Source organism: Entelurus aequoreus, linkage group LG08 (assembly GCF_033978785.1).
Source record: "Entelurus aequoreus isolate RoL-2023_Sb linkage group LG08, RoL_Eaeq_v1.1, whole genome shotgun sequence".
In the NCBI taxonomy this organism is placed as follows: Eukaryota; Metazoa; Chordata; class Actinopteri; order Syngnathiformes; family Syngnathidae; genus Entelurus; species Entelurus aequoreus.
This window is the reverse complement of record NC_084738.1, coordinates 35,037,637-35,065,470: the sequence shown is the minus strand read 5'-3', so window position 1 is coordinate 35,065,470 and position 27,834 is coordinate 35,037,637. Positions and strand designations below refer to the sequence as shown.

Genomic DNA, 27,834 nt, shown 5'->3' with positions numbered 1-27,834 from the left:
AAATTACCACTTATGTCCAGACTGTCTGCGATAGTAGCGCCATTGATATTTAATGTTATAGTGTTGTTTCTTGTTTGCTCTCTTTCCGTAAGTTTGTATCTGGTTTTCCCTAACTTTCTAATGTTCCCTTTTGCAGCTTTGATTAATTCTAAGTGAAAGTCAGCCTTAGACTTCCGCATAAACATTTTAACTTTGTTCCTCAAAACTTTTAAATCCTACGATCTGTATTTAGACCTGTTATAATTTCTCTTATGAGAGCTGAGTCCTCATGTCTTTATTAGAATCCAAATGGTTTTATTAATCCAATGGTATTTTTATTTTAGCACTCTTCTTTCTGGTTTTGTATTAGTGTATTTACAGATGTTCTCTTAAATTTTTGTCATCCAATTGTAATTCTAGTAGGGCTGCTTATAATTTGTATCATATAGAAGCCGTTTATAATATCCTTAAATTTCTTTCTACGTGTTTTATTTAACCAGTCCAGATTAACGTCCTCCATGACGTTACTTCTTTCATACTATGCTGTTTGAGGATGTCTGAAAATGAATCAAGAAAAATGTCTTTAGCTGTGGTCGGTCGGTATACTACAATTACCTTGAAAAACATTTCTGAGGAAAATGTGATTTTAATTTCAACATTCTCAAATTGATCTACTTTTAATGTTTTCCCTTTCATAAATCATAATTCCTCCCCCCTTTGTCACTCGATCTGTATTTTCTGTAATCTTGTCCCCCGGGACATTAATTAGAACGAAAGTTGTTGTGGGTTTTAACCATGTCTCTGATAGACAAGGTAATCCGGATTAGAGTCTGACAGTAACTGCTGTATTTGTTCAGTATGTTTCCTGTGGTAGAAAGTTTAATAATGCGGACACGTTTGTTACTGAATACTTTCTACAGACTTCTGTCTCTCTGCGACTTTGTGTATGTAATAAGCAACTATAATTTTTTGATATGCTTAAATTTTATTTTAGCTCAGCTTTTGTATAGCTGCTAGCTCTTTGTAGCCTACAGCAGGAATGTCCAAATTGCAACCAATAGCTATGTTTTTAACAGACAACCGAAATAATTGAAAATGTGGTATTTGCGTATCGGTTCAATCAGCGGCAGCTACGCCCTGTTTTATCATTTGACCTAAAATTTTTTGTTTCGTAGGCAGGACAGAGGACAAGGGAACAATGTGGGTCATTAGTTGTCCATCTTATACCATTCTAATTGTTTTAAGGATAGTTCACATGAGCGGCCATACCTTGAGTCCCACCATATATAAGAGTCAAAAGGCTCCTATTATGAGTCGTCTAATTGGTGATCATACAATTTGGCGGTTTGGGTGGCAGGACACACGGACGCACCTCCGTCAGCCAGCGCTAGGACAGTTGGAGCAGTCCCCGTCTTCCACTCATTCCTGGGAGGCGTCCCCAGTAGTTGTCAGCTGATGTCGTGCTGTCAGGCAACATCAGGAAGTTCCTTCTGTGCAGTATTGAATTGTCAGGGCACAGTTCGTAAGCAGGTCATTACAAGGTGTGTGCAGGTTGACCACAAAGGAATGCTTCAAAGATTGTGTTGAACATTGTCCGTTGACACTTATGTCCAGCAGGGGTCTGTTTGTATCCTGCTGTTCGTCCTGCTGTCACACCTGTATTTTCTGTGAGCATGTTCTGGCTACAACTTTGGAGCTTGTCTTGTTCAGAGAAGTTGGCAGTCCCCCGGCTGCACATCTTTTCCACCCTCGCTTGACCTAGCACAACCGTGGCTACCACCCAAGTCCGTCTGTATGGTTTTACGTTTTGTTGAGGTTTTTTTTCCTCCAGAATTTGGAACTCAAAACATGTACACCCATCGTTTTCATATCCTCTCGGTTAGTTCAATTTTGCATATCACGTTTTAAAATTACAGTCTTAACCATCCTATTAATTGCTAATCAAAAACCTTAATTCATATCAATTCCTAGATATGGTCGAAACTATTTAAAGTGCACTACGCATAATAAACGCAACATTGTTAATATTGCCACTACGGATAATCTTAACAAAAACTCGTCAAAACAGCCCAATACCTATAATATGGGCTTTTTAAACATAAGATCATTGTCTCCCAAGGCGTTATTGGTTAATGAGGTCATTAGAGACAACAATCTTAACGTCATTGGTCTTAGCGAAACCTGGCTCAAACCGGACGAATTTTTTGCGCTCAATGAGGCATCTCCTCCTAACTATACGAATGCGCATGTTGCCCGCCCTCTTAAAAGGGGAGGGGGTGTCGCACTAATATACAATGAAAATTTCAACCTTACCCCTAACCTAAATAATAAATATAAATCGTTTGAGGTGCTTACTATGAGGTCTGTCACACCGCTACCTCTCGACCTGGCTGTTATCTACCGCCCCCCTGGGCCCTATTCGGACTTTATCAGTGAATTCTCAGAGTTCGTTGCTGATCTAGTGACGCACGCCGACAATATAATCATAATGGGGGACTTTAATATCCATATGAATACCCCATCGGACCCTCAGTGCGTGGCGCTCCAAACCATAATTGATAGCTGTGGTCTTACACAAATAATACATGAACCCACGCATCGCAACGGTAATACAATAGATCTAGTGCTTGTCAGGGGTGTCACCACCTCCAAAGTTATGATACTTCCATATACTAAAGTAATGTCCGATCATTACCTTATAAAATTTGAAGTTTTGACTCTTTGTCAACAAGCTAATAATAATAATAACTGCTATAGCGGCCGCAACATTAATGCTGCCACAACGATGACTCTTGCTGACCTACTGCCTTCGGTAATAGCACCATTCCCAAATTATGTCGGCTCTATTGATAAACTCACTAACAACTTTGACGATGCCTTGCGCAAAATTATTGATAGTATAGCACCGCTAAAGCAAAAAAGGGCCCCTAAAAGGCGCACCCCATGGTTTACAGAAGAAATTAGAGCTCATAAATTATCATGTAGAAAACTGGAACGCAAATGGCGCGCGACTAAACTTGAGGTTTTCCATCAAGCATGGAGTGATAGTTTAATAACTTATAAACGCATGCTTACCTTAGCTAAAGCTAAATACTACTCAAATCTCATCCGCCTCAACAAAAACGATCCTAAATTTCTGTTTAGTACAGTAGCATCGCTAACCCAACAAGGGACTCCTCCCAGTAGCTCCACCCACTCGGCAGATGATTTTATGAATTTCTTTAATAAGAAAATTGAACTCATTAGAAAGGAGATTAAAGACAACGCATCCCAGCTACAACTGGGCTCTATTAACACAAATACGACTGTATATACGACGGACACTGCCCTCCAAAATAGTCTCTCTATTTTTGATGAAATAACATTAGAGGAATTATTACAGCGTGTAAGTGGGATAAAACAAACAACATGTTTACTTGACCCACTTCCTGGGAAACTTATCAAGGAACTGTTTGTATTATTAGGTCCATCAGTGTTAAATATTATAAACTTATCACTTTCCTCCGGCACTGTTCCCCTAGCATTCAAAAAAGCGGTTATTCATCCTCTGCTCAAAAGACCTAACCTCGATCCTGACCTCATGGTAAACTACCGACCGGTCTCCCACCTTCCGTTTATTTCCAAAATTCTCGAAAAAACTGTTGCACAGCAGCTAAATGAACACTTAGTGACTAACAATCTCTGTGAACCTTTTCAATCCGGTTTCAGGGCAAATCACTCTACGGAGACAGCCCTCGCAAAAATGACTAATGATCTATTGCTAACGATGGATTCTGATGCGTCATCTATGTTGCTGCTTCTTGATCTTAGCGCCGCTTTCGATACCGTCGATCATAATATTTTATTAGAGCGTATCAAAACACGTATTGGTATGTCAGACTTAGCCTTGTCTTGGTTTAACTCTTATCTTACTGACAGGATGCAGTGCGTCTCCCATAACAATGTGACCTCGGACTATGTCAAGGTAACGTGCGGAGTTCCCCAGGGTTCGGTTCTTGGCCCTGCACTCTTTAGTATTTACATGCTGCCGCTGGGTGACATCATACGCAAGTACGGTGTTAGCTTTCACTGTTATGCTGATGACACTCAACTCTACATGCCCCTAAAGCTGACCAACACGCCGGACTGTAGTCAGCTGGAGGCGTGTCTTAATGAAATTAAACAATGGATGTCCGCTAACTTTTTGCAACTCAACGCTAAGAAAACGGAAATGCTGATTATCGGTCCTGCTAGACACCAACATCTATTTAATAATACCACCTTAACATTTGACAACCAAACAATTAAACAAGGAGACTCGGTAAAGAATCTGGGTATTATCTTCGACCCAACTCTCTCGTTTGAGTCACACATTAAGAGTGTTACTAAAACGGCCTTCTTTCATCTCCGTAATATCGCTAAAATTCGTTCCATCTTGTCCACTAGCGACGCTGAGATCATTATTCATGCGTTCGTTACGTCTCGTCTCGATTACTGTAACGTATTATTTTCGGGCCTCCCTATGTCTAGCATTAAAAGATTACAGTTGGTACAAAATGCGGCTGCAAGGCTTTTGACAAAAACAAGAAAGTTTGATCATATTACGCCTATACTGGCTCACCTGCACTGGCTTCCTGTGCACTTAAGATGCGACTTTAAGGTTTTACTACTTACGTATAAAATATTACACGGTTTAGCTCCAGCCTATCTCGCCGATTGTATTGTACCATATGTCCCGACAAGAAATCTGCGTTCAAAGAACTCCGGCTTATTAATGATTCCCAGAGCCAAAAAAAAGTCTGTGGGCTATAGAGCGTTTTCTATTCGGGCTCCAGTACTCTGGAATGCCCTCCCGGTAACAGTTAGAGATGCTACCTCAGTAGAAGCATTTAAGTCCCATCTTAAAACTCATTTGTACAATCTAGCCTTTAAATAGACCCCCCCTTTTTTAGACCAGTTGATCTGCCGTTTCTTTTCTTCTCTCCTCTTCTCCCCTGTCCCTTGCGAGGGGGAGTTGCATAGGTCCGGTGGCCATGGATGAAGTGCTGGCTGTCCAGAGCCGGGACCCCGGGTGGACCACTAGCCTGTGCATCGGTTGGGGACATCTCTGCGCTGCTGACCCGTCTCCGCTCGGGATGGTTTCCTGTTGGCCCCGCTGTGGACTGGACTCCCGCTGATGTGTTGGATCCACTGTGGACTGGACTTTCACAATGTTATGTCAGACCCACTCGACATCCGTTGCTTTCGGTCTCCCCTAGAGGGGGGGGGGGTTACCCACATATGCGGTCCTCTCCAAGGTTTCTCATAGTCATTCACCGACGTCCCACTGGGGTGAGTTTTTCCTTGCCCGTATGTGGGCTCTGTACCGAGGATGTCGTTGTGGCTTGTACAGCCCTTTGAGACACTTGTGATTTAGGGCTATATAAATAAACATTGATTGATTGAATTCAAAGATTGTACGTACTACTTCATGTGTATTTAAGTACCCTTTTAATTCACTTAAAGATTATCTATAAGTTAATTTAAACTATCATTTGTCTATCAGTAGGCGCGAGCAAGCTGTCATGCTTGCACTCTGACCTCCCGCTGTACGTGATACTCTCCAAAACAAAGGAATGTTTTTATTCACGTTTCTCCTTATCTTTCAGCTAAATCTTTTAATCTTTTAACTTTTAACGTCCGTACTGTGTTTATTTTTATTGTCTGCATTTTAATTTTGCTTTTATTTTCTTTCATTTCACTTTGTTGCATGAAAAACGCCGCACAAACATATCCTTGCCTTGCCCGTCTCCGACTGGTTATCCAACTTAGTCATAACAAACACACAAGGCCATGCTCTAAGCGCCATGCCTAATTACACTTCTCTTTTTTTTTATTTTTTTATTTTATTTTTAACTTTACATATCGGCTCTTATTCTAATTATTAATGTAGGCTGTTATTTGTAATTATTATTCAACACTATTCACAGCAAACAGTTGTAAAGTTATAGTTATTCGCATTATACTCTCAAAATCTATAGCTAACTGAAAGCTGTTGAGATTTGGTTTGCCTACTTCATCTCAGTGGCCTAGTGGTTAGAGTGTCCGCCCTGAGATCGGCAGGTCGCAAGTTCAAAACCCCGGTCGAGTCACACCAAAGACTACAAAAAATTTGGGAGCCAAATCACCAAACATGATTCCCCCACCTCCCAGGGGCAATCACGGGGGATGGGCCAAATGCAGAGGACAAATTCCACCACACCCAGTGTGTGTGTGACAATCACTGGCACCCCAACTTTAATTCTAACTTTATTCTGTCATGCCATTATCCTCTTCTAGCTCAACATCCAGAAGTATGGTGTACTGAAATGTCTAAATAAAAATATAAATTACTCCAAACTAAAATGTCAGACTGCACTTCAAAGTTACTTTTATTAAATCAATTTCCAAACTAACCACCACCACAGCAGATATCTTCCTCAGTCCTATCCCAATACTTCCAAAAATTAGAAAGGTGTTTCACAATAGTGGTTAAGTAGTTATTTTAAGTAATAGATCTCAATATGTAGAAATTAATAAGACTAAATTTGCCCTAGTGTGTGAATGTTGTCTGTCTATCTATCTGTGTTGGCCCTGTGATGAGGTGGCGACCTGTCCAGGGTGCAAAGTCAAATTGTGAAACACAAATTAAAGTTGAATCAAGTGGAAATTGACAGAGTATATGAACTACATTCTTGAGAATAGTAATTGATCATTAATATGTTGGAAGCCGCATATTGAACATATTAAAGAAAAATATCCAAATCCATTGCTATTCGGTATAAAGTAAAACACATGCTGAATAAGAAATGTCTGCACATGTTATATTATTCATTTATTTTTCCATATGTAATATTGTTTTGAAGTTTGGGGAAATGTTTATAGAAGAAATATAGACCCAATACTTAAACTTAAAAGGCTCATTTCAAAAATACACAAAGCATTATTATTATGATCATATCAATCCATTTTTTAAGTCATAATGTGTTAAATGTTCAGATAATTTAATTTTAAAACAATGGCAATTATGTTTCCAAGTAAAGAACAACAGCCTTCCAGTTTGTATTCTTAGCTTGTTTACATTATGAGGAGAAAATTATCATTTACGGGGGATATCGATTTTTGAAATAGGTCAAGTAAAATAAAATAAAAACACAAATGTATTTCAGTTTTAAGAGTTAAATGATGGACCATCCTCAGTGATGAGCTGAACACATGGCAAGGCAAGGCAAGGCAAGGCAACTTTATTTGTATAGCGCTTTTCATACACAAGGCAGACTCAAAGTGCTTCACAGACAACAAAGTGAAATGAAAGAAAATAAAAGCAAAATTAAAATGCAGACAATAAAAATAAAAACAGTGCAGACGTTAAAAGTTAAAAGATTAAAAGATTTAGCTGAAAGCTAAGGTGAACATAAAAGTCATGTAGTTTTTTGTTATGGTTTAAGAGACCCTTGAAAAGTAAAGTTTTTTAACATTATAAAATATAGTAACAATTACTTTCATCTTTTAATGTTGATGTTCCAGGTAATTTAATGTTCAGTAATTGTATATCATAGGGCAATATAAGCTTTGGCTTCCGCCTATTCTTTTTTCGGTCATTCTTTTTCTTTTCTTTTCTGTGTGTAAATGTGTATGATTGTTAATATGTCTAATTTACTGTTAAACTACTCACATAAATTGGTTGATGGTTGATTATATGACCAAAATAAACCTATTTCATTTATTCATTCATTATCTATCGTACTCATAGTTTTATTCCATTTTGTTATTCTACATGCACCAATGTCACATAGAAATGTGCTTTCTTTGTTATTTATTTACATTATTATTTCTGGTTTACTTGCTGTCTGTTTACTTAAGTTCTCATATTTTGGTCTGTCTTCCTTCTGATTAGAATTTGTTTAACGCTTCTCTACGTTTTGTTTTGACAATGGCGCTGAGTGGCTCTTATCTGTACTTCTTCAGACTCTATGTTTCACAGATGCCCTTAGATGTATTAGAATATAAATTTAACTTTTATTTTATTGTGTGTTTATTCCTAAAAAAATTAAAATGTCAATGTATGATCAATTTATCTTTATCAAATTTAAATTCAATATTATTAATTTATTTGTTGTATAACTATTAATTCAAAGTTACAATGTGTCCTAATCTATGATGTTCGTGCGTGTGTGTTTGTCTCAACTTCCACACAGAAACTGGATGGATCAGATAAGCAACAATGCTGTACCAAAAAAAAGTATACTAGACATATAAATGAATGATGAATTAAACAATGTTTCAATGTCCCACAATCCGTATTTATTGATTGATATTTAAACGTGTAATTTTCCATATATCTATTATTTTACTGGACTTAGCAAGCACCTACTACTAGCACACTCTACAGACCGAGAATAACTGTTCAACCACACTTAGTAATGCCAAGCTAGATGCTAACTTAGCCTTACTATGCCTAAGTAAGCAAACTTTTGCTAACCTAGCCCAATGCTATGCTAACACAATGCTAACCTAGCTCAATGCTATGCTAACACAATGCTAACCCAGCTCAATGCTATCAGTGTCACTCCTCTTCGAACCAATGCCTCACGCAGCTGTCACTCACACAGCCTCGTCACACGCACACACTCTTATCTCAAAATGTCTCCCAGCTGAGACTATATGCGTCACACAGTCACTCACACACAGAGAATTTACCAGCACAGTTAAAAGTAAATGCAATAGACAACTACTTTTCTCATCCAGAAGCACAGCTGTATCATATCAGAACCTTAATAATAAGAACAACATTTATCATTCACTCTTAGATAGACAAATAGTCAAGTTTAAGGAGGGTATTCTGGGCTTCCCTGCTTAGGCTGCTGCCCCCGCGATCCAACCTCCGAGAGCGGAACAAAAAAATAATTAAATGGATAAATCATTCACTCATATGTTTTCTGTACATAAACTTTGTCTACTTTCTCACACGCACACACATTTTAGACAATTTCCAGACTTTTACAGATAGAGGGGCTGTGAAAAAGGCGTGAGGGGAGGTTGCGAGAGGGGGGGAATGGAAGGGGGGAATTAAACCAGATAAGAAACCAGGTGCTACACAAAAGTTATTAAAATACGCAGATATATATATATAAATTTAAAAACACACATTTTTATCCCACAAACCACGCCCCCCTGGTCCGGACCAATATAAACAACTAATGCACGCATGCTTTTGTGGAATCGGCCGTCTCATAACACACACACGCAGGTCATTCTTACTCATATAATGGCGATTAACCCATTCAGCGGAGCAAATCCTGCTTTTCCTTCCTGACCAACACGGATAACAGCCTAAGGCGCTGTAGAATCACCAGGAATCACCCTTCAATTTCTACAGTACATCGTGTCTGGTCAGTCCATATAGTTTCACCAAGGCTCTACCATATGGAGCCCTTACTCTATCCATCTATACTGCAGCAAATTTCTAAATTCGTGACAACTTGGCTCAGTTGATCTCCTTTACCGGAGTCACTGAACGATCACCTTATATCAGGCTTTTTACCCGGCTGCAGCTTCCACATAGACAGATACGTAGGACCTTCATAGACGTCATAAATTTGTGTGGGCCAAATGTCACATCAGTTTAGCCAACCTTGCCTTAAATTTCGCTGTGTCCAACTCCGGCTAACCATGTACTTGCAGAAAAAAGCATCCTCTGCCAACAACGACAGAGGATGAAGAGGTTAAAAGAAATTTTTCGTCTCACATCGTCTATGCTTCTACACTCCAAACCACCAAAATTCTATCAACAATCCCCATTTGTTAAAAACAAGAGATTACAAGTTTTCAACAAACACACAGACAAATGATCACATATACAACAACTCAAGCCAACCAACACATGCCCCAGTCTAGGTTGTTTTTGGAGAACTATCTTTTATGAAAAAAAATTTCAGTTTTCATCTTACCGATCCCGTTTCTCTTCAGACAGATAACTTTTACACAATAAGCAAAATAGCTTACCTTTTATTAGATGCGCGCGTGCAAGCGTTGTCTGCCTGAGAGAGAAGCCGGGAGCGGATGTTGACTTGCAGAGTTCTGGACCATCCTGTTCGTGACGCCAATTTTGTAGTGGAAAGTCCAGGTTGTCAATGAGAACCAAAGTAGATTTAACACAAGAGTTTTATTTTACTCATAATCAAATGGTACAATGGTTGGGTTGAGTTGTCTAGCACACAGAAAGTTTCCCCCCCGGGCGCGCCCGTCACCATGAAAAAGATGGTGCCCAAAACACTCTCTTCGTTTGGCTTTATCCCTTTCTTATCTCTCTTGTTAGTGCGTCAATGTCTTGTTTTGTTTTCCCTATCTGTTCCATAACAACTCGAATCTTTTAGACAGTCAACACATTCAGTTAGACAGGTTGGCATGACTTAAAGTTCACTTTTGTCCCACAGAAGAGGAAGAGAAATCAAAATGAGCATACATTTTTGACAGACATGAACTATAGGTCAAAAGGTCAGAAATTCTACTACACTAGATCATAATAAATAAAACTGAGAAATATTGCGAGGATTATCACTAGTTTTGCTATTGCAACAAATAAATCACGTCAGGCTTTTGTCAGCAATTTTAAGGCTTAAAGCCTGATGTGACGGACGTATACTGTACGTCAAAATATATCAATATTTTTTGTGGCGCATAATAATTTATATAAAAAAATATAGTAAGAAAAGTTAAATTGTAATATTTGATAGCTTGTTTGAGCATTAGAATGGTTACATTTTTAAAATAAGCTTTGGAAATTAGTATGTACTGTATATCATGTGTTTACATGCCATACTTCCTTTAAAGGAAGCCATATCCTGCGATAGTCACATGACTGTCACATGACAGCAATTCCTAAATGTTTCGTATATGTTACTTAAGTCCAGCACAAAGTTGTTTAGGGTTAATTTTAGGACATGAAAAGTGTGGTTAAGCATGGTTTAGGTTAGGTAAGAATTGTGCGTGATGATCAATAAATTACACTCACGGAGTTAATCATTTAATAGCTCATTGAGCTTAAGTCTTGCTGGTTCAGTTTAAGAATGGGTACCTTTCACAATTGAACTGATACAGTACCAATTCCGGATACCTGGAAATTGATACCGCTACTCAACAGTACAAATTTCCGCTACATTTGTTTGTGTTCATGCGGTAATAAATGTTATGTTGTTTGATATTAAAATCTCATTTTTAATAAAATGTAAACATTGAACAGTGAGGTGATAATGATAACTGGGCTGACCAGTTTTTATATCTTGTTTTCTTACACTTCTTGGTCTTATTTGCCAACAGGCTTTCATATCAATTTGTCATAGTTGTGAAGTAGTCCCACCGTTAAGTTTAAAGTGCCTGTCACAATCTTCTTAACCGGAGTAGAACCCAATGCAAAGCAAAAATAATAAGAATGATAACAAAAAAAACACTCAAAAAGGAGTGAGGAAAAATAATTAAGGATGCACACAAAAGTTGTGGAGAGGTAATAGTTAACACTACACAGCAATGCCAGGGCAGAGCCACAGGAGAAAAGAAGCGTGAGTGGAGCCAAAGCAGAGGCGATGAGCACGACTGGAAGGGTAAACCATCAGGAATCTACTGGTGCCGAGTAAATGAACTAGAGAGCTTTAGTAGTCAGGTGGAAATGAGTATCAGGCGTGTGCATAGGTGGCTCCGCACCATGACCCAGAAACCAGGCACTGCAACAAAAAGCAGACAGATCATGACAGTGAGCGATCTTGTATTTTGTTGAGTCCTACAAAGTGTTTATACTGTAAGTATTGTACTTATTACACACCAGCTGTTTGATCTTAATGTGCTTCTTAGTTGTAGGTTTGTTCTTAGTTGAGGTGTTGAATTTGCCATGTAAAATTGCTAATGCTACTCAGTGGCATGTATATGGCATATCCCGTGCAAATTAGCGTTGAGCTGGTGCATGTTGGAAAGTGGAGCCTTACTTTTGAGTTTTTTCTATCAGGCATGCTCTCTTTGTTGGCAAGGAAAATTGCAATGTTAACGAGAGGGAGTCCGCTACGAATACGGCTGTTTGCCCGCCAATTGCTTGAGCCGGTATTGAGTCCGCAACCGCATGTGACGTTCCGAGCAAAAAAAACATCAAAATATGGTACCTTTGGATTTATGTGAATCGGTATGCGGTAGTTATAACGAATCCCAATAAAAGTACTGCATTCGGTACCTATCCCTAGTTCAGCTGATGTCTTAGTTTTGCAAACTCTAAATGACTTGACTTCAATGGAAATTTGAATTTCCAAAATATATAAAAATGTTTGGAAAGGAGACAAAGAAAAAAATAATATTAACAAACCCAAATGGATCAAATTGTCTCGTCAATGAAGGAGGTTAAGCAAATATATGTATCTTTGTTTAAATCACCAATCTCCCCCCACTGTCAGGCCAAGAGTGCAATCGCCCACGCTCTCCAGTCTGCACGTCATGACTGTGATCTGCTTAGGGAGCAGTTTGAAGAAGAGCAGGAGGCCAAGGCTGAGCTACAGAGAGCCATGTCCAAGGCCAACACTGAGGTGGCTCAGTGGAGGACCAAATATGAGACTGATGCCATTCAGCGTAATGATGAGCTGGAAGAGGCAAAGTTAGGGTTGTCGTCAAACAAACACAAAGAAATATGAAGTATTTACTGCCGTTCCAGATTACATATTCTTTGTATTTGCTTTTTTAAGGAAAAAACTGACTCAACGTTTGCAAGAAGCCGAAGAAGCTATTGAGGGTGTGAACGCCAAATGCTCCTCATTGGAGAAAACCAAGCAGAGGCTCCAAGGAGAGGTGGAAGACCTCATGGTTGATGTGGAAAGGGCAAATATGCAAGCGGCCGTTCTGGATAAAAAGCAGCGAAGCTTTGATAAGGTCAGAGGGATGCACTGCATGCAATTATTGGTTAATACTAGCGATGTAACAATATCAAAATTTCACAGTACAATATTATCGCATGTCACATCCATCCATCCATCAATCTTCTTCTGCGGGGGCAGCAGCCTAAGCAGATAAGCCCAGACTTCCCTCTCCCCAGCTACTTTGTCCAGCTCTTCCCGGGGGATCCCGAGCCATTCCCAGGCCAGCTGGGAGACATAGTCTCTCCACCGTGTCCTGGGTTTTCCCCAGGGTTTCCTACCGGTTGGACGCGCCCTAAACACCTCCCCAGGGAGATGTTCAGAATGCCCAAAACCACCTCATCTGGCTCCTCTCGATGTGGAGGAGCAGTGGTTTTACTCTGAGCTCCACCTGAATGACAGAGCTTCTCCTCTTATCTCTAAGGGAGAGCCCCGCTACCCGACGAAAGAAACTCATTTCGGCCTTGTACCCGTGATCTAGTCCTTTCAGTCAAAACCCAAAGCTCATGACCATAGGTGAGGATAGGGACGTAGATCGACCGCTATATTGAGAGCTTTGCTTTTCGACTTAGCTCCTTCTTCACTCCGACGGACTGATACAGGGTCCGCATCACTGCAGACGCTGCACTGATCCGCCTGTCGATCTCACGGTCCACTTGTGAACAAGAGCCCGAAGTACTTGAACTCCTCCACTTAGGGCAGGATCTCCTCCCCAACCCGGAGATGGCACTTCACCTTCACCTGGCGCTCGTAGAAGTGTATTCTAGATCATAAATCATGCCTCTCACCTGGATAGTAGAAAGGTGAGGACGTAATTTGACAAGTTGGTAAACTGTGACAGCCAATTTAGAACCGGGAATGGCGAGACATAACAAAAAGACGCTTGGTCTTTTCTTTGTGAGGATTATGAGTCAATCTTCATCTAAACAGGAATATATGAACATCCTAGCAGTCTGCATCCTAATGACAGCAAACATTGTACAGTAAGTGATGTTTTATTATGTTTGTTCGCTCTCATGAAGTCTGCAATGAGTAATAATCAGTGATGTTAAAAAAAAGAGAATGTTGCGATGCGTTTTAAATAAATGTGCCGCGTATGCTGCAAATGAGCAAAATACGTAAATATTACAATTTATTATAAATGTGCCTGTTACTACATTGCATACATACATCATAATAATCATAATTAATTGAGGTGTTCGGGTGTTTTTTAAGGGCTTTGTCAGCGGAATTTTGATCCCATTTTTGTAATATTGAAAATCCATAAAAAAGAAAAACCTATGTGTTCTTGTCTTACATACGTATTGTGAATGCTAGGAAAAATTCCAAAAATGTGCAGTTCCTCTTTAAGGCCACGGTACGATATCATTGTGAAATTGTCAAAAACAAACAGTGGCAGGAATGTTTAGGATAAACACACTTACTGTATTAGACTAACATTGGTCTTTTCTTTGTTCTATTCATATTTATTACTGCAAACATGTATTTTAAGTGCAAAGAATAGTGCAGGAACATCCACTGTTTCAAGCAAATATTACAAATAATTACAGTTGAGTGTCTTTCAAATAATGTAAAACATCCAGTGTAAAACAATAGTGTTCATCTTTTACTTTCTAAGAAGCAGTCTCCTCTGCAGTTGACATTTTCTTATGATGTTTCTCAGAAAAGTTAACTGACAATTTATCTTTTAATAATGTAAATACCTCAAAAATCGATGTTTAGTTGAGCTGCTTTTAAATATATTTTCCGGGTGACAGTTTATCGAGTACCTTCTCATATTACCCGCGGCGTGCAGAGTCCGCACTTCCACCGCACGCTTTCTCTCCGCGGCGGTGCACCGTGACCCGTTGTGTCGCTTTGGAAATTCTCGAGACGAAGGTAGCACTTTAGTACGCAGACCTCCGCCAAAGAGGCAATGTTTTCGCCAGGCTTTGTTTGTCTGTTGGCAACATAACTCAACAAAGTTATGGATGGATTTTTATCAAATGTTCTGCAAATGTCCATAAAAAAACAATTCTTTATATCTACTATGAACAAACTTCTCCCACATGCATCTTCCTTTCCTCCCCTTTACGGTGTGCCACACCCACACCTTGCTGGTCCCGCGCTGTGCAGAGAATTGTACAAGGTGTAATTTATTTTCAGACTGGCCAAAGCAAAAGCGCCAGAAAAAAACTACACCCACCAAGTTTTAGTTTGCATTATTGTGAGTATTTTGAAACTGCTATCTACAATACCGTTACATCCCTAGTTAATATGCATGGATAAGTAGTTTGGTGAATTTCAGCCAGGAAGCAACAATTAAAATCATGTTTTTAGATTCTGTCCGAGTCAAAACTGAAGTATGAAGAGTGCCACGCTGAGCTGGAAGGATCGCAGAAGGAGTGCCGCTCCCTAGGCACAGAACTCTTCAAAGTAAAGAACTCTTATGAAGAAGCTCTCGAGCAACTTGAGGTCCTGAAACGAGAGAATAAGATTTTACACCGTATGTCGATTTCCTTATTTCATGCTCACCAGCCAACGTTTAAAATAATACATTGTTTTTCTATTTGGTAGAATCTGATTTTGAAATGTGTTTTGTAGAGGAGATCTCTGACCTGACTGACCAGCTTGGTGAGAATGGTAAAGTCCTTAACGAGCTGGAGAAGACTAAGAAACATTCAGAAAGCGAGAAGAGTGAGATCCAGACTGCTTTGGAGGAGGCTGAGGTAACGTACTGTAATATAGCACCAGAGAAAAATATGTACTCACTGAAATGATAGTTCCCTGGTGGAAAATACAGGTGAAATATAAAATATTCTGTTAAGGTCTTGGTCAAGGGGGGATTACAAAAATGAAAAAATGTAATTAGACAAAAAGGGATAACTAAGGGCGATAGGGCAGAAGCGCACACCATGTAACCTGGACAAAATAGGTTCCTCAGAGGTCGGCAGGAGAAACGGCCAGGGCGCACTGAGCAGGGCAAGAGTCCAAGAAAATAATTCCTTTTACCTCAGGGGGGCTAGGAAATAAACACAGAAGAGGTTAGGGAATTCAGGACTAAGTAGCGACAACGTACCAGGTCTGGTGAAGTGAAGCAGGCGCATGCACGAGAGGGGTTCAGGATACAATAACCGGCAAGGCCAAGCTGTCAGTGACGAGCCTAAATACTGGCGGGCTAATTACGAGCAGGTGTGCCTCAAGGTCCACCCCTCGCCGAGGACGAATCACTAAATACACAGGTGCAGACAAAGGAGAAGGCAGGAAAACACAAAAACACAACAGATTCTTACTGAAATTAGTTGAGGGCACCTGATGTCACCTACATTAATTAACAATTTTGGAATAATTGCTTCACATAATTCAAAACACAAACAAATATATTTTCAAAAACAAACATTTTTCTTTTCCCATCCAGTGTAAAAAAAAAAACCTTGATCAACACCCGTAGCTATGTGGTCTACAGATTAAAGATTAAAGATTAAAGTACCAATGATTGTCACACACACACTAGATGTGGTGAAATTTGTCCTCTGCATTTGACCCATCCCCTTGGGGAGCAGTGGGCAGCAGCGGCGCCGCGCCCGGGAATCATTTTGGTGATTTAACCCCCAACTCCAACCCTTGATGCTGAGTGCCAAGCAGGGAGGTAATGGGTCCCATTTTTATAGTCTTTGGTATGACTCGGCTGGGATTTGAACTCCAAGAACACAGAAAAACACATTTTAGAGATTTTCAGAAGCCAGAAAAAAATCTGAGGTGTATAACTTCAAAATTAGATAAAAAGCTAGCATGCCAATGTCAGCATGCTAACAGTAAGCATGAATCAAGTATTAAAATATATGACTGTGAGCTGTATACCTGTAACATTTGCCAAAAAACAAATATGCTAACGATGCTTACAAACGAACGTGCATGCTTACATGTTAACAGTTAGCAAGCGTCAATTACCCAAATATCTGACTTTAGGTGTATCTACTTAGCTAGATCAATATAATTGTATATTACATGTACAATGCCATGTGCATTATCATTAAAATCAGTGCTCATTTAGATGGACTCCAACATGAAGTCGGTCAGTCTGTAAGGCGTGTAGTTCAGCCCCTTGCCTTTATCTAATTCTGCACGGGGACGCAAACCCTGGTCACCTGCATGAGAGGCGAGCATGCGGACCAACCGAGCTAAAAGTGAGGTTTATTGACACACACATGGCCCGGTCATACTGGCTGGCCTCAGTTACAGGAGTTCATCTGATTTTTGTTTGGATAGCCGCAAAGTCATGGGTGAGCCCTATTGTTGCGTCACAATCACGCAAAAATCCAAACTGCTGATTGCTGAAAGATACACTTTCTGACACACTAAATATACTTGGTTGCGTAGATTCACAGTTTGTGCCGGCACTCCAGAGACCCAGTTATGTGTAGAGCAGTGTTGTAAGCACAAATGATTGAACAAAATGTGTTTCACCGTTTTCCTTGTGCAAGCCAAGATTAAACTTTTGCGCATCTTTTTTTTTTCTCAAATTCTAACATAATTCCCAAGGAAACAATAATGGTGTAATTTTCAAAAATTGAGATTAATTTCCACCATGTTTGAACAAATATATACACACAGTAGGATGCGTGATACTACTGATATTCTTTCCAATCTGATACCGAGTAAAGTTCAGGCTGGCAATACCGATATGATACCGATACTTTGTGCAAAGGCCTGCTAAAATGTAAAAAGTGGGGTATTCAATTAAATGTACACCAAAATTACAGCAAAGCATATCCAATACGTATTATTCAGACCACAAGGAAAATAATTAAATTAAATTAAAATGTGAAAGAGGGCTTGCTGTCTGTCTGCAAAAGACGACTATTGCTTAAAGTTCAGGCAACTCTTGAGTGCGATGCAATTATTTTTCAGTTGTGTTATAAAATAATAAGAAACAATTGTCCACAACTATTGTTTTTTTTTTGTATATATATATAATTTGTATCTCTCTTTCAGGCTTCTTTGGAACACGAGGAGTCCAAAATTCTCCGTGTCCAGCTGGAGCTCACTCAAGTCAAAGGAGAAGTGGAACGCAGGCTGTCTGAGAAGGACGAGGAGATTGACCAGATGAAACGCAACCACCAGCGCATGGTGGAGACCCTGCAGTCCACGTTGGATGCCGAAGTACGCGGCAAGAATGAGGCCATGAGAATCAGGAAGAAGATGGAGACTGACCTCAACGAGATGGAGATGCAGTTGAACCATGCAAATAGACAGGCCTCTGAGGCCCAGAAGCAGCTGAGGAACATGCAAGCCCACCTCAAAGTGAAACATCACCCCAACGACTTTATTCCAAATTGAATTTGCACTTTTACGCACCACCATTACCTTGGTTTTTCTCTTTTTGCAGGAGCAAACTCTTCACCTGGACAATGCATTGCGATGCCAAGAGGACCTGAAGGAGCAGGTGGCCATATTGGAGCGCAGGACCGTCCTGATGCAGGCAGAGGTGGAAGAGCTGAGGGTTGCACTGGAACAGTCGGACAGAGGCCGCAAATTAGCCGAACAGGAACTGGCCGAGGCCTGTGAGAGAGCTGCACTGTTGCACTCTCAGGTAAGGAGCATGAATGAAGTAGGAGGAGATCTCTTCTTGAGAACTCTTGTTTTGCAATGCAGAACACTGGTCTCCTCAACTCTAAGAGGAAGCTGGAAGCAGATGTCAGCCAGCTGCAGGGGGAGCTGGAGGAAGCACTCCAAGAGGCTCGCAATGCTGAGGAGAAAGCAAAAAAAACAATCACTGATGTAAATATTACAGGATTTTTTGGCTGCTTTTGCATTTATGTTTGTTCTTACAACTGGGAATTGCATGTGAATGCTGAAGCCGAACTGAAATGCTAACAGTTAGCATGCTAGCCAGATAGCGTCAGGTAACAAAAACCATGACTTAACAGTTACCAAGTACCAAAATACTGTATATGGTTGAGGTGTACACCTTTAAAAAGAGCTTGCAAAACAAGCTGACATCAGCATGCTTAACAGTAAAGCCTGGTGTAAGCGACGCCGTCTTGCCCCCTGCCCCTGCATACCCTCCCGCAGACCTTGCGTGCACCTCCCAAAAATTTCAAGTCTGCATCGGTGGCAAAGCAGACCGCAGAGCTGTGATTGGTCAGCTTTTTAAAAAAAAAAAGTATTTTAAATAATCAATCCAACAAAATTATACGCAATAATACCATAATAATACATAATAATAATTCCGCCCGAATGCAGCTGAGATAGGCTCCAGCACCCCCCGCGAACCCGAACAGGACAAGCGGATGGAATTCCGAAACCAAACCCGGCCCAGCAACATTCAGAATAGCAATCAACAGAGCAATTGAGAGGAAACACAAACATGACACAAAACAATCCAAAAGTAGTCAAACAAAAATTAATAATATCAACAACAGTATCAATATTGATAATAATTTCCAACACAGCAGTGATTAGAAATCCCTCATTGACATTATCATCACAGCCATTTATAAAGAAATAAAAACATTTAAAAAATGAACAATAGTGTCACAGTGACTTACACTTGCATCACATCTCATAAGCTTGACAACACATTGTGTCCAATATTTTTCAGCTTTTGAGGAGGAGGGTCTCTGAACACAGGAGAGCAGACTTTGTGTTTGAAATGCACAAATTAATATGTTGGAAGCCGCATATTGAACATATTAAAGAAAAATATCCAAATCCATTGCTATTCGGTATAAAGTAAAACACATGCTGAATAAGAAATGTCTGCATTTTATGTCATTCATTTATTTTTCCATATGTAATATTGTTTTGAAGTTTGGGGAAATGTTTATAGAAGAAATATAGACCCAATACTTAAACTTAAAAGGCTATTTTCAATAATACACAAAGCATTATTATTATGATCATACCAATCAATTTTTATAAATCATAATGTGTTAAATGTTCAGATAATCTATTTTTAAACAATGGCAATTATGTTTCGAGTAAAGAACAGCCTTCCAGTTTGTATTCTTATCTTATTTACATTATGAGGAGAAAACTATCATTTACGGGGGATATTGATTTTTGAAATAGGTCAAGTAAAATAAAAATAAAAATACAAATATAATTCAGTTCTAGGAGTTAAATGATGGACCATCCTCAGTGATGAGCTGAACACAGGTAGTTTTTAGTTATGGTTTAAGAGACCCTTGAAAAGTAAAGTTTTTTGAACATTATAAAATATAGAAACAAATACTTTCATCTTTTAACGTTGATGTTCCAGGTAATTTAATGTCCAGTGAATGTATAGGATAGGTCAATATAAGCTTTGGCTTCCGCCTATTCTTTTTTCGGTCATTCTTTTTCTTTTCTTTTCTTTCTGTGTGTAAATGTATATGATTGTTAATATGTCTAATCTGTACTGTTAAACTGCTCACACAAATTGGTTGATGGTTGATTATATGACCAAAATAAACTTATTTCATTTATTCATTCATTATCTATCACACTCATATTTTTATTCCATTTTGCATGTAATTATTCCTATTGATTTCTTCCCCTTTCACTCAAACAACTAAACAAAAAACAATTAAACAAACTTGCAGCTAACCACAATCAACAGCATACCATTTACGAATAACTTCATTTGTCACTTTCTCATCTTTTCTTCACTTTCGTTTTCCTTTACAAACAACATCCTGTATCCATCTCTTCCTTACACTTCACACAATGTTTCTATTTTCTGTTCTCCTAGAAACCATTCACATAACGTAAGGTTATAAACATCCTTTTCCCATTTTTTCTCAAACCATCCTCTTCACCCTCAATCTTCCTTCACCTGCATATTCTTCCTCTCTCTCTCACTTTCTCTCCTTCTCTCACAATACAAACACAATAATCCAAAATAATCAGTCTTATAAAATAATTTTAGCTTTAGATATGATTTAGGGCAGTGGTTTTCAACCTTTTTTCCCAGTAAAATACAAAAATAAAATACAGCATAATGTCATCATTTTCTGATTTATTAAATTGTATAACAGTGCACCATATTGCTCATTTGTTGTGGTCTTACTTGACTTATTTGGACAAAAAAAATATAAGAATAAGTAAAACGTTTTAAAAATTAAACAAGTGATTAAATTATAATAAAGATTTCTATACATATAATCAATCATCAACCTTCTTTGGATATTGTAATAGAGATCCATCTGGGCTCGTGAACTTAATTCTAAATATTTATTTTGTTGAAGAATTATTCTTCTATAATTATATTTATAAAGGATTTTGAATTGTCGCTATTTTAAAATATTTAAAATCTCAGGTACCCCCCTTTTTTGTCCGGGCGGAAACACCATACCCTCCTTTGAGAACTACTGGTTTAGCCTATAAAAAATCCTTTGTCCCACACATCATTAGACTGTACAACTCCTCTTTGGGGGGGCTAGGATAACAGGGAATGCAAAACAATAACAGTACAATACTTTTTCATAACACAGTCGCTAATGCCTAGTTTCTTTTGTTATATTCTTATTTTACTGTTCTCTTTTTATTTTCCTCGTAATATTTTTCTATTTAGTTTCCATTTATACCCTTATTAGTTACTGTTTACTTTTTACTTCTTCTTCCTGAGGGAACTCTCCTGAAGGAATCAATAACGTTTTATCTGTCTATCTATCTATCTATTACTAACCCGAGCACAATTCATGATGTCATGCTCATCTTGCAGACAGTTATTTCCATTTAGTTTTATTCTCTACATGTAATTCTACATGCACCAATGTCACATAGAAATTTGCTTTCTTTGTTATTTATTTACATTATTATTTCTGGTTTACTTGCTGTTTGTTTACTTAAGTTCTCATATTTTGGTCTGTCTTCCTTCTGATTAGAATTTGTTTAACGCTTCTCTACGTTTTGTTTTGACACTGGCGCTGAGTGTTGGCGACTCTTATCTGTACTTCTTCAGACTCTATGTTTCACAGTTTGCACAGATGCCCTTAGATGTTTTAGAATATACATTTAACTTTTATTTTATTGTGTGTTTATTCCTAAAAAAATTAAAATGTCAATGTATAATCAATTTATCTTTATCAAATTTAAATTAAATATTATTAATTTATTTGTTGTATAACTATGAATTCAAAGTTACAATGTGTCCTACTCTATGATGTGTGTGTGTGTGTGTGTGTTTGTCTCAACTTCCACACAGGAACTGGATGGATCAGATAAGCAGCAAGGCTGTTCAATACAGTATATTACACACATAATTAATGACTAATGAATTTAACAATGCTTAAATGTCCCAGTCCAAATGTATGTATTGATATTTAAATGTTTATTTATTCATATACAGTATATTTTATTTTTCCTATTATCAAAACCAACCTGTCAGCCTTCTCTTCAGATTGAGTACAGCTGTCCACTATATATATATATATATATATATATATATATATATATATATATATATATATATATAGACATATATATATATATATATAGACATAGTCGGACTCACTTCGACGCGCAGCAAGGGCTCTGGAACCAGTTCTCTCGAGAGGGGCTGGACTCTCTTCTACTCTGGCGTTGCCGGCAGTGACAGGCGACGGGCTGGGGTGGCAATTCTTGTTGCCCCCCGGCTCAGAGCCTGCATGTTGGAGTTCAACCCGGTGGACGAGAGGGTAGCTTCCCTCCGCCTTCGGGTGGGGGAACGGGTCCTGACTGTGGTTTGCGCTTATGCGCCAAACCGCAGCTCAGAGTACCCACCCTTTTTGGATTCACTCGAGGGAGTACTTGAGATTGCTCCCCCGGGTGATTCCCTCGTTTTACTGGGGGACTTCAACGCTCATGTTGGCAGCGACAGTGAAACCTGGAGAGGCGTGATTGGGAAGAATGGCTGCCCGGATCTGAACCCGAGCGGTGTTTTGTTATTGGACTTTTGTGCCCGTCACAGATTGTCCATAACAAACACCATGTTCAAACATAAGGATGTCCATATGTGCACTTGGCACCAGGACACCCTAGGCCGCAGTTTCATGATCGACTTTGTAGTTGTGTCGTCGGATTTGCGGCCTCATGTTTTGGACACTCGGGTGAAGAGAGGGGCGGAGCTTTCTACCGATCACCACCTGGTGGTGAGTTGGCTGCGATGGTGGGGGAGTATGCCGGACAGACCTGGCAGGCCCAAACGCATTGTGAGGGTTTGCTGGGAACGTCTGGCAGAGTCTCCTGTCAGAGAGAGTTTCAATTCCCACCTCCGGAAGAACTTTGAACATGTCACGAGGGAGGTGCTGGACATTGAGTCCGAATGGACCATGTTCCGCACCTCTATTGTCGAGGCGGCTGATTGGAGCTGTGGCCGCAAGGTAGTTGGTGCCTGTCGTGGCGGTAATCCTAGAACCCGTTGGTGGACAACGGCGGTGAGGGATGCCGTCAAGCTGAAGAAGGAGTCCTATCGGGTTCTTTTGGCTCATAGGACTCCTGAGGCAGCGGACAGGTACCGACAGGCCAAGCGGTGTGCGGCTTCGGCGGTCGCGGAGGCAAAAACTCGGACATGGGAGGAGTTCGGGGAAGCCATGGAAAACGACTTCCGGACGGCTTCGAAGCGATTCTGGACCACCATCCGCCGCCTCAGGAAGGGAAAGCAGTGCAATATCAACACCGTGTACGGTGAGGATGGTGTTCTGCTGACCTCGACTGTGGATCGGTGGAGGGAATACTTCGAAGACCTCAATCCCACCAACACGTCTTCCTATGAGGAAGCAGTGCCTGGGGAGTCTGTGGTGGGCTCTCCTATTTCTGGGGCTGAGGTTGCTGAGGTAGTTAAAAAGCTCCTCTGTGGCAAGGCCCCGGGGGTGGATGAGATCCGCCCGGAGTTCCTTAAGGCTCTGGATGCTGTGGGGCTGTCTTGGTTGACAAGACTCTGCAGCATCGCATGGACATCGGGGGCGGTACCTCTGGATTGGCAGACCGGGGTGGTGGTTCCTCTCTTTAAGAAGGGGAACCGGAGGGTGTGTTCTAACTATCGTGGGATCACACTCCTCAGCCTTCCCGGTAAGGTCTATTCAGGTGTGCTGGAGAGGAGGCTACGCCGGATAGTCGAACCTCGGATTCAGGAGGAACAGTGTGGTTTTCGTCCTGGTCGTGGAACTGTGGACCAGCTCTATACTCTCGGCAGGGTCCTTGAGGGTGCATGGGAGTTTGCCCAACCAGTCTACATGTGTTTTGTTGACTTGGAGAAGGCATTCGACCGTGTCCCTCGGGAAGTCCTGTGGGGAGTGCTCAGAGAGTATGGGGTATCGGACTGTCTGATTGTGGCGGTCCGCTCCCTGTATGATCAGTGCCAGAGTTTGGTCCGCATTGCCGGCAGTAAGTCGGACATGTTTCCAGTGAGGGTTGGACTCCGCCAAGGCTGCCCTTTGTCACCAATTCTGTTCATAACTTTTATGGACAGAATTTCTAGGCGCAGTCAAGGCGTTGAGGGGATCTGGTTTGGTGGCTGCAGGATTAGGTCTCTGCTTTTTGCAGATGATGTGGTCCTGATGGCTTCATCTGGCCAGGATCTTCAGCTCTCGCTGGATCGGTTCGCAGCTGAGTGTGAAGCGACTGGGATGAGAATCAGCACCTCCAAGTCCGAATCCATGGTTCTCGCCCGGAAAAGGGTGGAGTGCCATCTCCGGGTTGTGGATGAGACCCTGCCCCAAGTGGAGGAGTTCAAGTACCTCGGAGTCTTGTTCACGAGTGAGGGAAGAGTGGATCGTGAGATCGACAGGCGGATCGGTGCGGCGTCTTCAGTAATGCGGACGCTGTATCGATCCGTTGTGGTGAAGAAGGAGCTGAGTCGAAAGGCAAAGCTCTCAATTTACCGGTCGATCTACGTTCCCATCCTCACCTATGGTCATGAGCTTTGGGTTATGACCGAAAGGACAAGATCACGGGTACAAGCGGCCAAAATGAGTTTCCTCCGCCGGGTGGCGGGGCTCTCCCTTAGAGATAGGGTGAGAAGCTCTGCCATCCGGGGGGAGCTCAAAGTAAAGCCGCTGCTCCTCCACATCGAGAGGAGCCAGATGAGGTGGTTCGGGCATCTGGTCAGGATGCCACCCGAACGCCTCCCTAGGGAGGTGTTTAGGGCACGTCCGACCGGTAGGAGGCCACGGGGAAGACCCAGGACACGTTGGGAAGACTATGTCTCCCGGCTGGCCTGGGAACGCCTCGGGATCCCCCGGGAGGAGCTGGACGAAGTGGCTGGGGAGAGGGAAGTCTGGGCTTCCCTGCTTAAGCTGCTGCCCCCGCGACCCGACCTCGGATAAGCGGAAGAAGATGGATGGATGGATGGATGGATGGATGGATATATATATATATATATATATATATATATATATATATATTTTTTTTTAAACTAGCTCAATGCTAATCTAATCCAACGTTATGCTAACTCAATGCTAACCTAGCTCAATGATATGCTAACTCAATGCTAACGTAGCTTAATGCTAACATAGCTCAATGCTATGCTAACTCAATGCTACCTTAGCTCAATGCTATGCTAACAGTGTCACACCTCTTCGGCCCACGCCTCACGCAGCTGTCACTCACACAGCCTCGTCACACGCACACATCCCTTATCTTAAAATGTCTTCCAGCAGGGCCTCCTTTTTTTTTTAATTTTTCTTACTGAGTCACATGCACACACATCTTTCCCCAAAAAAGCGAGAGCCTTCTTGCAAACCACAGTGTCACACAGTTACAATCACCAGCACAGTTAAAAATAAATGCAACAGACAACTATTTTTCTCATCCAGAAGCACAGCTGTATCATATCAGAACCTTAATAAGAACAACATTTATCATTCACTCTTAGATGGACAAATAGTCAAGTTTAAGGAGGGTATTCTGGACTTCCCTGCTTAGGCTGCTGCCCCCGCGATCCAACCTCCGAGAGCGGAATAAGATAATTAAATGGATAGATCATTCACTCATATGTTTTCTGTACATAAACTTTGTCTACTTTCTCACAAGCACACACATTTTAGACAATTTCCCAACTTTTACAGATAGCGGGGCTGTGAGAAAAAGCGTGAAGGGAGGTTGCGAGAGGGGGGGGGAGAAAAGGAAGGGGGGAATTAAACCAGATAAGAAACCAGGTGCTACACAAAAGTTATTAAATTACGCATATATCTAAATGTACCAACATAAACTGACTCACTCAATACACACACATTTCAGCATTCATCATTATACACACACATTTATAAATTACAATACCACCCCATGTCCGGACAAATATAAACAACTAATGCACGCGTGCTTTTGTGGAATCGGCCGTCTCATATCACAAAAACCAGGTTCCATCATTGCTCATTCAACGGCGATTAACCCGTTTCATTGGAGCAGCACCTGCGTTATCAAACTGACCAACACGGAAAAAACCTGGCCTAACGCCCAGTAGGACCACGGGGAATCACCCAACAATCCTTCAGACTCGTGTCTGGTCAGTCCATACAGTTTCACCAAGTTTCACCAAAGCTCTACCATATGCAGCCCGATGAATACCTGTCTATTTGCAGCAAATTTCCAAATTCGTTGTGACAGCTATCCGCTCAGTTGATCTCCTTTACCGGAGTCAATGAGCGGTCACCTATAAGAGGCTTTTCCCACCGCTGCAGTTTCCACATAAACAGATATGTCGCACCTTCATAGATGTCATCATTTTATATGGGCCAAATGTCACACCAGTTAGCAAATCTTTTCTATAATTTAGCTGTATCCAACTCTGACTAATCTGATGCACTTGCAGAAAGAAGCATCCTCTGCCAACGACAGAGGATGAAGAGGTTAAAAGAAATTTTTCGTCTCACATCGTCTATGCTTCAAAAACACTCCAAACCACCAAAATTCTATTAACAATCCCCTTATAGCTAAAAACAAGAAATCACAAGTTTTCAACAAACACACAGACAAATGATCACATACAAAACAACTCAATCCAACCATAATTTACCCCATTCCAGGTTGTTTTTGGAGAACCTGACTAAACCTATCTTTTATCAAAAATAGATTCAGCAATTACTCTTATCGATCCGGCTCTCTCCAGGCAGAAAATGTTTACACTTTAAAGCAAACTGCTTACCTTGTGATGCGCGCGTGCAACACACTGTCTGCCTGACAGAGAGAGCGGGAGCGGCTGTCGACCTGTAGCTTCTGGACCGTCCTGTTCGTGACGCCAATTTGTGTAGTGGAAAGTCCAGGTTGTCAATGAGAACCAAAGTAGATTTAACACAAGAGTTTTATTTTACTCATAATCAAATGGTACAATGGTTGGGTTGAGTTGTCGAGCACACAGAAAGTTTTCCCCCGGGCGCGCCCGACAGCATGGAATAATCGCTACCAAAACACTCTCTTCGTTTGACTTTATCCCTTTCTTATCTCTCTTGTTAGTGCGTCAATGTATTTTTTGTTTTCCCTATCTGTTCCATAACAACTCGAATCCTTTAGACAGTCAACACATTCTGTAGACAGGTTGGCATGACTTAAAATTCACATTTGTCCCACAGAATAGAAGAGAAATCAAAATGAGCATACATTCTTGACATACATGAAATATAGGTCAAAAGGTCAGAAATTCTACGACAAGCGCAATCCATTTAGCGTGTCAGTCTTAATGAATATGCAGAATATATGATGATTACAAGAAGTCCAAAAATATTGGGAGAAGAAAATGCAAACATAATCATTTAGCACATGCAGTGTGATTTATCAAGACTACAACATTCCACTGCACGTTCACAGACAGCACCTTCAGCGCGCTAAAAAGTGTGTTCTATTGTAGATGCATTGCAGGACTGCTTCTGCCCATTAAAAAATGTCACAGATAGGAGCGTTATAATATAAACTTGCAGTAAATGAGTGCTTCCATGGTGATAGCTATGTAGTACACGCCACAACCTCATTTAAATAAGGCGGTCTGCACCAGTTTTCAATTGTACGCGCAGTCTTAATAGAACACACCCAATAA

General features: G+C 40.6%; 1 long non-coding RNA gene and 1 pseudogene across 2 annotated transcripts; one reads left to right on the top strand and one right to left on the bottom strand.

Annotated features, from left to right (window-relative positions):
* Window positions 1-27,834, top strand: part of LOC133655824 (myosin-4-like) — a 249,022-nt pseudogene that overhangs the window by 21,860 nt on the left and 199,328 nt on the right.
* LOC133655825 (uncharacterized) lies at window positions 15,419-16,231 on the bottom strand. Of its 2 annotated transcripts, none has more exons than XR_009827053.1 (4): window positions 15,922-16,231; window positions 15,757-15,864; window positions 15,615-15,672; window positions 15,419-15,512 (listed from the first exon to the last, which is right to left on the bottom strand). It is a non-coding gene; the product is annotated as an uncharacterized LOC133655825 (long non-coding RNA). The 2 variants fall into 2 exon arrangements; XR_009827052.1 differs by having other exon boundaries at window positions 15,615-15,629.